The following is a 14,217-nucleotide window of genomic DNA, read 5'->3' on the forward strand; positions in this document are numbered from 1 at the left end:
CAAGATGTACCTATGATAAAAAAAAGTGTTCCTTTGCCTGTACTGATTTATGTGGACGCAGTGCTAATTGCCATAAACTACAGTGGCAATGCAAATGCGGCTATAGGCCTGCCCTGTGTAGCCTACCTGTTGCAATGTAAAATCTGCCGTTTCCAAGTTATCACACGGGCCAGCCATTTTGATTTTTTATTTAATTTTTTGCTGATAATAACCTATTTTTCCTTTATATTTGCCAATTCCGTTCAACATCGACAACAAGCATTAGCTAATGCAAAGGTAATAAATACTCCAAGAACAGATTTAGCACTATTTCTTATTGCAAAATGCATTCTTGTGTCCATTTTGCATACGAGGGGGCAGTTTGTCCTAAGAAAATAGCGCTAAATGCAGGTGGTAAGTTAGGGTAAAATCCTTCCTAAGCGTACATTTAGCAAGTATGAGCAGCTGCTCGCACTTGCTATACATGTTCTGTTGCATGTAACACTATTTTATAGTGCAAAATGCATTCACACATTCATTTTGGATGTGAGAGGGCATGTTTGTGCCAATAAATAGCACTACATGCAGAATTTCTCTTCTTGCATTTTTTTGTGTAATCTTGCTGAATTCTTAGATAATTCTATGCTGTTACACTACACTGAAATAAACAAGTTATGCCCACCCCATATATGTTTCTGAATTTTGCCCAGGTTTAAATGAGAAATAGTGCGTTGTAGGTATCAGAGATGACGAAAATGTTTTATTTGTTGGGGACACATAAACACTCCAAATTTCATGAAGTCAATTTCAAACCGGATCTTTGTGCACCCTTTGACATCGAATAATTTGTGCTGGTGGTTGCAGGTGCTGAAAACGAATACATTCATTTTGGGGACCAGGTCTTATATTTGGGGAATCAAACTTATTTTTCATCATCAAGCCTTAACCCAAAGGAAGAGAAAGAAATGAGAAAGTGAGAAAGAAGGATGATAAAGCTTTGAAAACAAGTGCAAAGGAAAAAAAACATGATGAACAAGAAACTGCAGGAATGAGAAAAGAGAAAGGAAGAGCAGAGTAGAGGACGGAAAAGGCTGAGGTAGATTTGGCAACTCAGGTGTTCTGCAGGACACCTACATCATTACTAGGACTTGTTGGCCATGATCCATAGTCCATAGTTAAAGGTAACATGTGATGGAAGGAAAAATTGGACCTTTAATGGTTCTGTAATATTTCTTTTGGAACTTAATATAAGAGACAGCACCCTTTGGGCCTGATTTAGATCTTGGTGGATGGGTTACTCAATCACAACGATGATGGATATCCCATCTGCAGAACTAGAAATCCCATTATATCCTACAGGATTTATATTTTGGAGGAAGGGATATCCGTCACCATTTTAACTGAGTAACCCGTCCGACAAGATCTAAATAAGGCCTTATTTTTTGCATTAGCATGTGTGGGAGCAGGCCAAAAAGGCCTTTTATATTCCATCAGACATTTCCCCAATGGGTGGAGTCCCCAGAGGCCAGTTTTTAGGGTAGGGGGCTACTCTTGCTGCCTTTAACACTTCCCCCAGCTCCCCAAGGTTAACTGCAGCAGGCACAGGAAGGCTTGAAGATAGAAAGAAAGAGAGGGAGAAAAGGGAAGTAGAATAGAGAGAGAGAAGAGAGAGAGAAAATGGGTGGAAAGAGAGAGACAGCACAAGGATATGAAGAAAGCAGAGCCAGTCAAGCATTTTTGCCTGGGCTGCTTATGGTTTCCCAGACTGGCCCTGTGTGTGAGGAACAGTGCTGTATTGGTGATGAGCTGGACTAGAAACCAAGATTGAAGAGGCGTGGGGAGTGCAGGGTCGAGTTTGATATGTGCAAACTCGTGAGAGTGAATGCTGCGCAATGATGTGTGCGGCGTTACTGTAGCTAGTATAGAAGCGCCACTTCTAGACACTGGCATAAATGTGCAGTGACTATCTGGCGTGTGATTGGCTGGTGTGCCTGGCTCCAGGAGTCAGGGTGGGTCTGCCCCAGTGGTGGGTGGAGAGCTCTGCAGGTTGATGAGTGGGAGGAGTACACCTAGGACCTGAATAGGGCTGGGCTTTCCCCACACAATGCTGGCTCCACCCCCTGTGGTGCGACTGATGACCCTGGCCTGTTCTGTGAATAGGGAGAGGGGCTGAGCAAAACAAAGTGCTCAAGAACCAGTTGTATCTGGTTCGCCCCTTCCCTGCACCTTGAGACAAAGGATTTGGTGTATAAAAGAGGGGCTGTGACCCCATGAAAATGTTCTTGCTCTGACTCGAATCTACCAGGGGCGTGCTGCTGCTGGGGCCCAGGGGAAGGCTTGCCTCCCTGGGCCCTGCCCAGCCCCTGGATACCTGGAAGACTTCTGGGAACTTTTTGCTGCATCCTTCTAGCGCCTGGGAGCGCTTTGCCTTGGATTTTGGTCCTGAACATAGCGCCTGGAGAGCGCTTTATTCCCCCAGAGAGAGGAGCTGGGGCTGTGCATCGTCGCGCTGGGAGCGAGGGAGAGGGAATCCCCAGTCTAGGGATTCCCCCATGATGCCGGCCTTGCGGGAGCCCACCCCGCTTATTTTGTCGCTTTTGGTGAGCAGGTGCCCACCCTGCATCTTTGTAGCACGTGATGGCTTGCTGCGGGTGCCCACCTCGCTTCAGCTTTATTAAAACTGCGGGTGCCCACCCCGCACTGTGCCCGAAAAAGTTCACCGCCGCGCCCCCGTTCAGCCGAAAACCGGAAGTCAGGCGGCCAGACGCCTGGAGCGGGGCGGGACTTCCGTTCGAGGAAAGGAAGTCCCGCTCGCCGCCCGAGATCCACCCGGAGCCTCGCAGGCTCCATCTACAAGTCCCGGTCCCGAGATGGGGGACCGGGTGAAGCGTGGTGAGCGTGGCGGACTCCTTCAAGGAGGGCGGGAGCCCACCCCGCCTCCGCGAGCCTATAAGGTGAAGTCCCGGGTCCCAGGAGGGGACCCGGGTGAAGACTGCAGCGCGGGGCTCCCAGGAGTGAGGGAAGCCCTGCGCCGCGAGAGGAGTTCAGTCCAGCCTTCGCCCCAGCCGGTAAGTGACGAGGGCTGGGGGGGAAGAGGGGACCGAGGCACCAGTGCTGGTGCCTACAGCCTGAGCGGCCCCACATAGCAGAGGGCCGCTCCAACGTATGGGGGCATGTTTATTTTAAGAGCCCCAGCTGGCTCCAACGCTACGGGGGCAGAATGCATTTCTGAGCCTGCGTGGCTCCAATGAAGGGCACATTATTGTTGAAGGGCTCGGAGGGGCCCGTGTTGTCCCCAGTTTAGCTTTTAGAGCCCTGAGGCTCCAACGAGGAGGGCAATCTTTGTCTTAGAGCGCCAGTGCGCTCCACAGTACTTTGGGGCAAGTTCCTTTGCTATATTGGCGCACAATTATTTCAGGAGCTCGTGCGCTCCATGGGGACATGTTGTTTCTAGAGCCTAGGTGGCTCCCACGTTGTGACATTGTGTCAAGGACCATTTGAGAGCCATGCCTCATTTTACTCCCACAGCTGCGCAGCACTTAGTGCCAGCTGCTGCGTTTAGGCCCTGTTCTTGTCCCCAGCTGCCCAGCAAGTAGTGGGCAGCTGCTACGTTTAGGTTCTGGTGCGACCTGGACCCTAATGTGATTGAGGTGTTGTTGTGATTCATGCTAATGTGATTGGGTGCTAGGAAATGTACTGTGTATAGCATGTTTTGCGCACCCTGTGTTTTATACCTCTAAATGTGGCCATTTCTGCCTAGGAGGTTGTTTTACCTGTTTAGGGTGATGTTAGGGAGATTGTACTTCCCTGTGCGATGTACGCCCCTAGAGTAGTTATACTTAGGTGGTTAGGGCTAATGCATTAGACTAATGAGAAAGTGCATAATGTGTTTATGCCCCTGTGATGGATGCAGGATAGGTTTTATACCTGATGCTAGTGTGATGACGCTGAGGTCATTTTTGCGCCAGTAGTTACTGGTTGTGCTCTACCGTGCTAATTTGTGTTACAGTTAGTATATGTCCTACATGTACAATTGGTGATTTGTGCTGATTCTGACAGTGGTCCATGTGACCCTGTCCCGTGTAAATAGTCCCTTGTAAAATTCAGCCCAGTGCCAGTTGGCTCAGTGTAAATTGTGTGAATATTATCTAATGTGTTTTGGAATAATACAAAGGCTATTTTTATATAATACCTTGTGTGGAGTTTGTTTTGTGGTGGGCCTTGGGTGTTGTTGCTGGGTGCGCGCGCAAACGCTTTACACATTGCCTCCGGGATAAGCCTGACTGCTCGTGCCAAGCAACCAAGGGGGTGAGCAGGGGTTATCTTTGGCATGTAACTCCCCAGCCCTGACTAGAGTGGTGGTTTCTGCCTGGCTTTGGCGCAAGCCCTAGCCAACCAGAAATCCCATTTCTAACAGCCTTCAAATTACAAATGGGAGAATCCCACACCTAGGAATGTGACTTGGGATTGTCCCTGAGGGCCAGCAGTGTAAAGCAAGCCCTTAGGGGTGTAGAAGTAAAGGACTGCAGAACCCTCCTGTGGTTCAAGGACAGTTCACTACTCTTTATTTGTTACAGGTCCCAGCGCTTGGTCACACAAGAGTCCCATAGCGCTCCAATGTGAGGCTCACTTACCCACACCACTTCCCTGTGTGCTTTATGTGTGCGCACTCTGCAGTGCCATTCATCTGGCTGTGATAACCGTGATTAAAGAGTCAGTAACTTCCTTTCACTCTATCGCGCTCCTGTGTTCCTTTATCTCTCCCACCTCCTCTGTGTCTTAATGTCTTTATGCTTCCCTCTCATCCTATCTTGTCCCCTCTGCCTCCCTTTCTCCTGCATCATCCTGTTTTTAATCCTATTGGTCTCTCCTTGTATATACCTCTGTATTTGTCCTTCATCTTCTGTATCATTATTACACTCCCCCCTCTTAAAAATCCTTTCTTATTCAATGTGTTACTCTACCTCTCTTTATTTGTCTCTCTCCATCTCTCTCCCTGTTTTTTGCTGTTTCTCTCCCTCACTCTCTCTCTCACTTTCTCCCTCTCTTTCTCCATCTTAAACTGTCTTTCAACCAAATACACATAATTTCAACGATGGTTATTTGACGTGTCTAATTAGTTTTGTTACCTGCTGCCTAGTTCTCACGTCTTTTCCCTCTTATGCTTGCATCGCTTCATCACTTGCTTTCTTTCGTTCCCTCCTTCTCTCTTGTTTATTATTCTATTGACACAATTCACCAGTCACACAATACAGCAAATATCAAACACTTCACTCTCGGCCAAACGAAAAGACAAAAATTGTGGAAGAACATCAAAACAACCTTGGAAGAATATTTTCAATTTTAAATAATATAATAATTTAGTAATCTTGAGGCAGTAGAAGCAGAATGTAAATTTGACCTTATTTAGTCTATATGAAGTCGATCTTGCTACTCGACGGATTGATCATAGTTTTGTATTTTAAGTATCTAATTAAAGTTATATAAACCTAAAACCAGCTTGCATCCATTACAAACACGCTTGGTAATTGCGGCGCATAAATTCTAAATTACAATCATTTGTTTTCTGGCACATAAAGTGGGCAATTCAAATTACAAAAGCAAGAACTGGCCACAGTTTGATAGCGCCCGACTTTCCTCCGAGGCCTGGGGTGTCTGTCCGTTTAGATTAAGTCTGTCGTCCTTGGCAGTACAGGAAAGAGAAATGTAAATTACAGTTGTGCGTAGCCGTCGCATTTTCAGAAACCAAGGAGAGAACGAGCCTCTGCAGCCATCCTCAAACATTTAAGAGCCCCCTAAAAACATCTGGCTTGAAATGCATCCAAGAGCAAACTGTGTGAAGTCTGCTGAATGTTTAATATGTGCTTAGTCCTGCAATAATAATGTTTCAGAGAAATGAAATTAAATGAAATATAGCAGCTATTTGCCCTAGCAACTAAAATCGCGAAAAAAACATTTTATAAGCCTGCATTATTATATACCATGGCACAGGAACAAGTGTATATCGGATGATCAATATAAATCTCCATTTGAAATAGATTACATTGATTTTCGTGTTAAATTGAGGGCAAAAAATAACCGATTTCAGAGCATTTGCTGCTTTAATGTGATCCATCTGCGTATGGACCATGCCTAGACCGGTGTTTTAAACAGACGTTATCTGTATAGAGTATTCTAAACATTGATTGTTTTCCATACAGCCTGTCTTAATTATAAGGCGGTTGATTTTAGAGCTGGAGTCAAATTGTGCAATAATCATATATAAAAGTAAAGATCAACCATTTTTACAATCCAAATTCAAAAGGCTAAACAACAGCTATGGTTTTAGGAAACCTCTATACATTGGAAGCCATGCACAGCTATTGGGGAATGCTGTGTGCATGTAATCATGGATGACGTGATGGTCATATTATGGGCTGGCTGTTGGTTTGTGAAGGGCACAGCAATCGCCCATTCCTGTCAAAGCCCAAATCACTGCAAATGAAAGCAGCCACTGCAATCTCACCTAGCTAGAGGTGCATTCGAGCCTGATTGAATGGGGATGCCACTTCGGTTTGTACCTTATTCCGAGCCCGGGCCTGCCTGTCAAGCCTGGACTGAATGTCACTTTCACCGCTTTCAGCATTTGGACAGCTCATGATGGCTCCGGAGCCAGCAAGATCTGAGCTGCTATCGATGTACCCTCCGATCAGGTTATTGGAGGGCAGTTCATAGTCGGGCTAGACTCGCCGAGTCATTAAGTAGGAAAATCCCACTGGGCTTTCAGAATGACTAATAAATGTGCAACTTATTTCCAATAGAATCCAAGGTATTTAATTTCATCTCATACGTAGGGCACGTGGAGGTGGTGAAACCCTGATTTGACTTCACTGTTTAATAGCTCGGGAGCTGAACTCTAGTTTACATGATCCAGTTTCAGAACTAGTCATCATTCAAAAAGCGAAACGTTACGTAAACGTTCGCTAGTTGTAATGTGAAAATTATATTACACCATTCCCAAAAGGGTAAAGTAATTGTGCAGGATTACAAAACGGGGCCAGCAAAGACACGTATCTGAATCCATCCATATACTAGTTTAAGAACAACATTTTGAACCCTGAAGACTCATTACAGAAACGGGTAGTGACATGTACTTTCCAGACTGCACCAATGTTCATGCAAATGTTGCTACCAGTGCATGATGGGTATCTAAACAAAAATGTGCTGGGTCAAGTTGAGAATTATAGATGTGTTGACTTCTTAGATTATTTAAAGGTGGCCTATACGTTTTCAAAATTTTAAAAATTGCACATTATAATAATTTTCAAAGCTATATTTTAAACTCGCAGCGGTTTCTATGTTCTTTATTTTCAGAGTTCCGAAGTAATGTTTTCACAAAGGTTGTCTTCCATTTTGCAAACTGTCTTCAAATTCTGATACAGGAAATGGCGTCTTGAGAGGATAAGAAGTGCAGACTGAAGAACAACTGTTGCTCATGAAGGAGCAGAATAAAAGGTGACATGTTTACACCAACAAGAAAACGTGCCCACCTCTAGTGTTTCAATTCACTCAATAGACTCTTTCAGGAGAGATTTTTGATAGTGACTTCCATCAAAAGTTCAAAGATTGATTACAATGAACAACACGTTTTTGGACAAATACTTGTCTGTGTCCTGTAATAAGTCACAGTAATCAGCAGTCATCTTTTGTGATTGATTGTGTACCAATAAAAACATTTCCCTTTATCTCCTTGTCTTAGATTAACCAAACCTTTAACTTTAGGGTTTGCCACTTTAATAACCTTTTTTTTTTTGAAGAAGCCAAGTTTGTGTTGTCTCTATAAAATGCGTTTTTTTCTCATCAGTTTGTGTTTTCTCAAAATTGGTTATGTGATTATACGTCTGCATATGTACTATTTTTAGAGCAATCCGGATTGTATTGGATATGCTTGAGTATTCAACAGCAACCACTGCATTAGATTAGCATAATTCTGAATGTATATATTCACAATTGGCATGCTTGAAGAGATATGGCTAGCATCCACTATAATATACTTAGCAAATTGTAATAGATGTTGACTCTAGTAACAACTGTATTTTTAAGCTTTAGCACTTTAAACAACCCTGAAGATTCACAAAGTGTGTGGAAATGTACATATATAGTCCAATAACGGCATCACACACTGTCCTGTACGTGTCCGGTAACAATGAAATGCTGCAAGTGTTTGTGTATTCACACAATATGCAAACTACAATTTTAACATTGTGTGAATCATGGCAAAGTGGCGTCCAATCTCGAAACAGCAGCCTGCAGCTAAAAGTTTACAAAGTTGGAAAAGAAGTAGTTCCTTAGAAAAGGTTCAGGGAATTGTATTATCTAAAATGGAGGCACGTCTTTTCCTCTACATGCCAGACAGTGACAGTGGTTTTCCTCTCAGGGGAGGTGTGTTGACAATGAATGCTTCATGTTGTGGTGATAAACAGGTGACGGCCAGGCAGCCTGTCACACAGCCGCCTGGCGAGGACCTGTCCCTCTTCTGAAGAGAGACAAAGGCCTTATCTGTTCGAGGCAGCACTTCGGTGGCCTACATTGTCTAATTCACTTCATCTCCACGTCTTCAATTCGGAGGAGAATGTCCAAACTATTCAATCACGATCGGCATTCCATTTTTCTGCACAAAGCAATTTTCTCCAATTTCGCTGAGAAAAATGATTTTGTCTCATCGAGGTAATGAGACTAGTCCCTTTGGGATCAGCAGTCGGAGGTGTGCTGCGTCCTGCCTTTTCGTGTTCATGGGAGAGAAGCGGATGAGCCCTTATGGAATTAAAGTGTCTACATCTACTGCCTCGATTCACTTTTTTTTTATTTACAAATCTACATTCTTTATTAAAGAGCTTATCCGTTGAATTATGTCACAAAAGGACAGTTTTCATGAAACAAGAGGGCATTGTATATTCCTTTGTATTGGTGATTGATGGTGGTGAAGTGGCAATGGGGAAGATAACTGGATTTTTTTATTTTCCAATACATGACCCCTTAAAATTGGGTTACAGTGAAGGGGGTTTGTGGGTTGTGTAATGTGCTTTGTGTGATTCATATGATATATAGCTCCATGATCTTCAGCAGGTGGTGAGTGATATTTGAGCAGTGTTTTTTAAAAGTAATTCAGAGCATCTGAATCAAAAATCCATGAGGTGCTTACCCTTAAAGATGACATTGGCACCTTCTCCTCCTAAAAAAAATGGGATGTAGTAGAAATATTAAATCTGGAATAAAGGATTAATAAGGGTCTAAATGATATTCTAAAGAATGTTTAACTTATTTATCAATTTTTCAGGGGTGTGGATTTTTATTTTTAAAATAAATCTTGCTGACTTGCTTTTATTTTTTTAACATAAAGGAAGAATTTCAATATATAACTATGATAATTACTCCTAATGTTGCAATGTTAGAATATTAAATCATAAATTATTGAAACCTGTTCAAGGTGTGTTTATCACATTATTAACTTTATGTATTAGGTGTTTTTATATGAACAATATGCCTGAACAGCTAATGTTTAAATGTATGACCCGACTCAAGAGTTCACAATATTGAAAGAAAATCACCAGGTGAATTCCAAGCCATGTTCAATGTCCTTGAATGACCTTTCTTTGTCCTTGAGAATGGTTGCCTTGCTGTAAAGATGTCTTGAATTATTATGGCGGGCTCACTCTGGACAGGCTGAGACTGTTAAAAGGGGAGCTGGGCATAAGTGCACTCTCGAACCCCTTCTTGTGGTTGGGATGTCTGAACTGGTCGCGAGAGCTGTGGTGGATTGGAATTAAGGCGCGAGACACGTCCGCCTACGCGTTTACATGCTTGCAGTTGATCTATGGTAATGGCCTTTATCCGGAGTGTATCTCCCTCCCACATTAGCATTCGGCCTCGAGGTAATCACCGAACCTAGTGACCAGTCAGATGTAAGGCTGAACCTCATTTGCCTCAGCTCCCAACCTAGCGATGATCTTTCCGTGCCTAAGTGAACAATGTGTCTTCCCTGCTCATTATGGGATTTGCATTTTTTTCTACCTAGAATGCACATTTACTGTCTCTCTAAATGGCTTATATCTCAGTGCTTAATTAGGTGGACTGCCTTACCCTGGCGGAGATTCCAGTTGACAATGACATATTGTTTCTAAGAATTTGAGATTTTTTCTTTTTTTAGCAAATTGAAATATATGTCTTGTACAAAATACAAGGCAAATTCTAAGATAGGAACTGAAACCAATAGGCATTGGGGAACAATTATAACAAAATCAAACATACATCTAAAATCAAGACGTATTTTCTCCATAGCAGTTCCGCAGACATCCAAAAACATGTAGGTTTGTAGTTAGATCCAGCAGAAACCATTTCTAACTGGTGTAGTGGAAATGGTATGAGTGTCATGATTCTGCTCAGCACCGTCGGCTTTTGCAGGTCTACATAACACAAAGGGGTGGCTGGTTGGACAACAGCATGTCCAAATATTTTCATCTAGGCTGACATAAATTTAACATTTTTCTTTCTTTTGAAAACCACTGCCTCAAGTATGAAATTATTAAAACAGACACCCCTCACTGACAAGCATTGGGTAGTTTAAGCAGAGCGTAAAAGTACGAATTCAAATGCGTGTGGCCACTTCAGGTCAGATGTACGAGTTATTCATGGCAGAGAAGCCATCCTCATAATGTACAATATTCGTCATCCTCTAAATACCAAAAGGCATCATTCAAGTGTCATCTTAAAACCACATACGTTGGTGGCAACAAAGAAAACGACAGGTGGCCAGCTATCTGCCCAGCTGGACCTGGACTGGTCTGGCTGTCAACATTGAAATACCTGAATGACTCCAAAGAATCACAGGAAACATACATGTATATTTCATGTCCATGTCACCATCATCAGTGAGATACTCTGTTTAAAAAAAAACCCAGATGAGGTATCCATCTCTCCACTTGGCAGGTTTTCAATTGTTGAACACATAGAGAAAGTTGTACATTTTAAATGTAATGTGGGAGAAATTATAGGCTTACTAAGAGAAGAGAGCCATAAACATATTGCATTGTGCACATCAGTTCAGTATTTTAGGAGAATGAAACTAACAACGACTGGTTCAATAGTATTTATCATTTTCTGACACAACCTCTCACGTCTTCTTCTACTGTTTAGTTTCTATTCATGCTTTGCTGTCATTGTGTGCTTCCTTCTGTAGAAACAAAACACACCGGATCACAGATTTAGGTATTGGTGATTATGTTTCCCTCTCCATCATCATTAGGTTTGATGCTGATGGTGTGTGGACCTCAGTTTCCAGTAATGCTCCAGACTTTGTGAATTCTCATGGACAGGTAACTTTTGATCCAGCTGTACATACTCGATCTGCTCTTTATATATGAGCTTAAGGCACTTTTTAAGACTGAAATAGTGCACTTGACTTTCCTGTCAAATATGTGCCCGTTAATCTGTGCACCTGGTGGGTACCATATGAAATACAAAGGTGGGACCTGATTCAATTATGATTAAATCACTGCTTGAAGAATCGAAGGAACGACAGAAATTAACATTTGTATAAAAATATCCTGAAAGTCGAGAATCTGAAGCAAGTCTGCAGCAGAAGAGACTTTTTTTATATAAATTGACGAATCGGTGACCTTCGTGTTAGTAAACTTCATGCGTACTTTTATCTTTTGGTGGAAGAACCACGTCTAATATCATGGTTTTGAAAATGAAGTTGTGATCCGTGGCTTTGCACCAGTTCTTTGTTTTGTTTTTCCTCCGATTTGTGATAGTCTAAGCCCAGTTTTGAACACAGCAAAGCCTGCTGCTTAACTAGCAGGCTCTGAATGAATTACACATGTAATTCCTGAAAGGTAGCCTTAACAGAGATGGCTGGAACTGCAAGCTGCTTCTCAGTTTTTTTCCCCAAATGGCATTTGCTTATTGTTGATTTAGCTGTATTGTATAATTTGAGTTCATCGGGTGATTTTTAAATGCTTTTTAATCTCCAGCCGCGGATATGGCATTGTTACGCTTTGAAAACGTCAGTGGAATGCCGTGTTTTCGCGGAGCAGCAGCTTCGGATGCGCATCATCCGAGAGTCCTCTTGCTGGCTGCTGAAAAAACAGATTTTGCTGTGGTCTTCCACCTGCATTCGCTGCTCAGGATCCTTTCCAGGGGTAGTGGGCGCTATATAAACATTCATAGCAGAATATGGTTGATAGTCCGGGATACATCTTTTCTTTCAGTCGGTTATTATCAAAGTGTTAAAATAACAAGAAAGGAACACAATGTGTCTCTCACCTTCGCTCAGCCTCTTTCTCCATCGTGCCCACCTGCTGTCTTGACTAATTCCTGCTCTGATGTGTAAATGTGTGTTTACAGGAGTCACGAAATGTGCATCAATCTATAGGATGTTCATATATCGGGTGACAAGTCCATCCGTCGAGCTGTCTGTCCCTCGATATATCTACCTTCCGCCCATCCACATCTGTCTATCAACTATCCCAAGCAAAACACGGATGTACCCATCTACTCATCCTTAAACCACATCTACCCATTCATCAATGTACCGTTCTAGGCAACCAAAAAGAAGCTACCCATTGTTTCTACCCCTCCTACTCTGCCTCCCCGTCTCTGTCCATCGCCCCTCCTCTCTTCCGTCCATCTGCCTTTATATCCAATGCGACCACGTACAAAGTATCGCAGCTGCCTGCTCATCTCACATGTCACCATCCAACCATTCATCCTCAGCAAAGTAATCTACCGGCAACTAACTCCATCCACCCACCTATCCTTCCACCAGACCATACCTACGTGAATCTATCCATTCACCCGAGCCCCCTATACTCTAACACAAGCATCACCTTCATGTATTAACATAAATCACTCTATACATTCACCCATCCATCCATCCATCCACTAACCCTTTTATTGATCCGAACCACCTACTCGCCCACTTATTAGCAACTATCATCGAACCTATATTCGCTCGTACAAGAACCCACCTCAGCCAGTTATTATTTAGCACGTCCTTTACAAAAACCAATGTACTTTGATCCATACATTCATCCATCTGTCCATCAGTCCTGTCGCTCGTCTATCTGTCTGGCCTTCCTTACGTCCGTCCGTCCATCCATCCATCCATTAATTCATCCATCCATCCATCATTCCACCTATTGACCAACCCACCCACTACCCACTTTCCATAGATTCTTCCATCCCACCTTCAAACTACCCAACCATACATCCATCTTTATGTCATAATGATAAAACAGGGTACGTGCGCAGTGCATGGTCTGCCCTTGCACACTTACGACGCATTTCATTCTCTTTACAACAAAGACGGTGCATTCGAAGTTATCCCTTGAGCGCATCAACGAGATCGTTATCAGTGTTGGGGGACAGATAGTTTCCAACATAATGACACAATCATGGCACGTATGTTACTGTAAGGCAATCATAAGTTTTGTTTGTGTCAACATTTCGTACAACGCCCGTGTTTCTAAGAATCGGACACCAGACTTTTCGTGGGGTGACTGACAGTTCTCCCCCTCTGCCCCAAGTGGGTCTGCTGACAGGTGTCTTGCCCCCAACACATAGCACGTCAGTTTGCCCTCGAGAGATGAAGGAATTTGTGGCCGTTCATCCTGGTGCTGCACTGACAACCCCGGACCAGCACACAAGGAGACCCCCTGAGGGCCTCAGACACTTACCTGCGTCGACAGGAGAGCAGTGCGCGCGCTGCCCCGAGATCCGGCCCGTCCTGCCGTCCCGCCGAAGTGATGCTGAACATGGATAGCTGCCTGCGGATGCTGGGCTGCTACGGACTCCTTGCTTTCTGGAACCGAGCCTCTTCCCCCGGGGGCGGAGCTCGGAGCAGAGTCCCTCCCCTCTCGCTCTCAGCGCCCTCCCTTTCAGTCAGAGTGATCGGCGAAAGGGACGTGGCAAGAGGTAAATTACTGTAAGCCACGCCCACCACAACCTCCCCTCCGTCGCTACATATAAGTGATGGGATCCTCTTGTACCCAGGTCTGTCTGTATTATCTTTGGCCATAACTTTACACCTGGAACAGGATTCTACCTACGGTGGGGCAAGGAGGACATACTGACTCGATTCTTACAATTGAACCGTCAAACAGAAAGGACGCTATTTTGCTTGAGGACCGTTGTTCTAATGAGTACCCATGTCTTGGGGAACGAAAGACTCGGATTTCCGCCGCTCCACATTGATCTTGG

The 14,217-nt window shown here is 43.7% G+C and overlaps 1 protein-coding gene across 2 annotated transcripts in view; it reads right to left on the reverse strand.

Annotated features, from left to right (window-relative positions):
• The window catches only part of SLC6A1 (solute carrier family 6 member 1), a 558,279-nt gene extending 544,448 nt beyond the window's left edge, over positions 1 to 13,831 (reverse strand). The window contains exon 1 of one of the 2 annotated variants that reach the window (XM_085624874.1): positions 13,695 to 13,830. The gene's annotated coding sequence lies outside the window, so the exon portion shown is untranslated. Of the gene's footprint in view, positions 1 to 13,694 lie in introns of both variants that reach the window. The other variant, XM_085624873.1, reaches the window with a different exon arrangement.
• Positions 13,832 to 14,217: the final 386 nt, after the last annotated feature.

The sequence above is a fragment of the Triturus cristatus genome, chromosome 9 (genome assembly GCF_964204655.1).
Source record: "Triturus cristatus chromosome 9, aTriCri1.1, whole genome shotgun sequence".
Classification (NCBI taxonomy): Eukaryota; Metazoa; Chordata; class Amphibia; order Caudata; family Salamandridae; genus Triturus; species Triturus cristatus.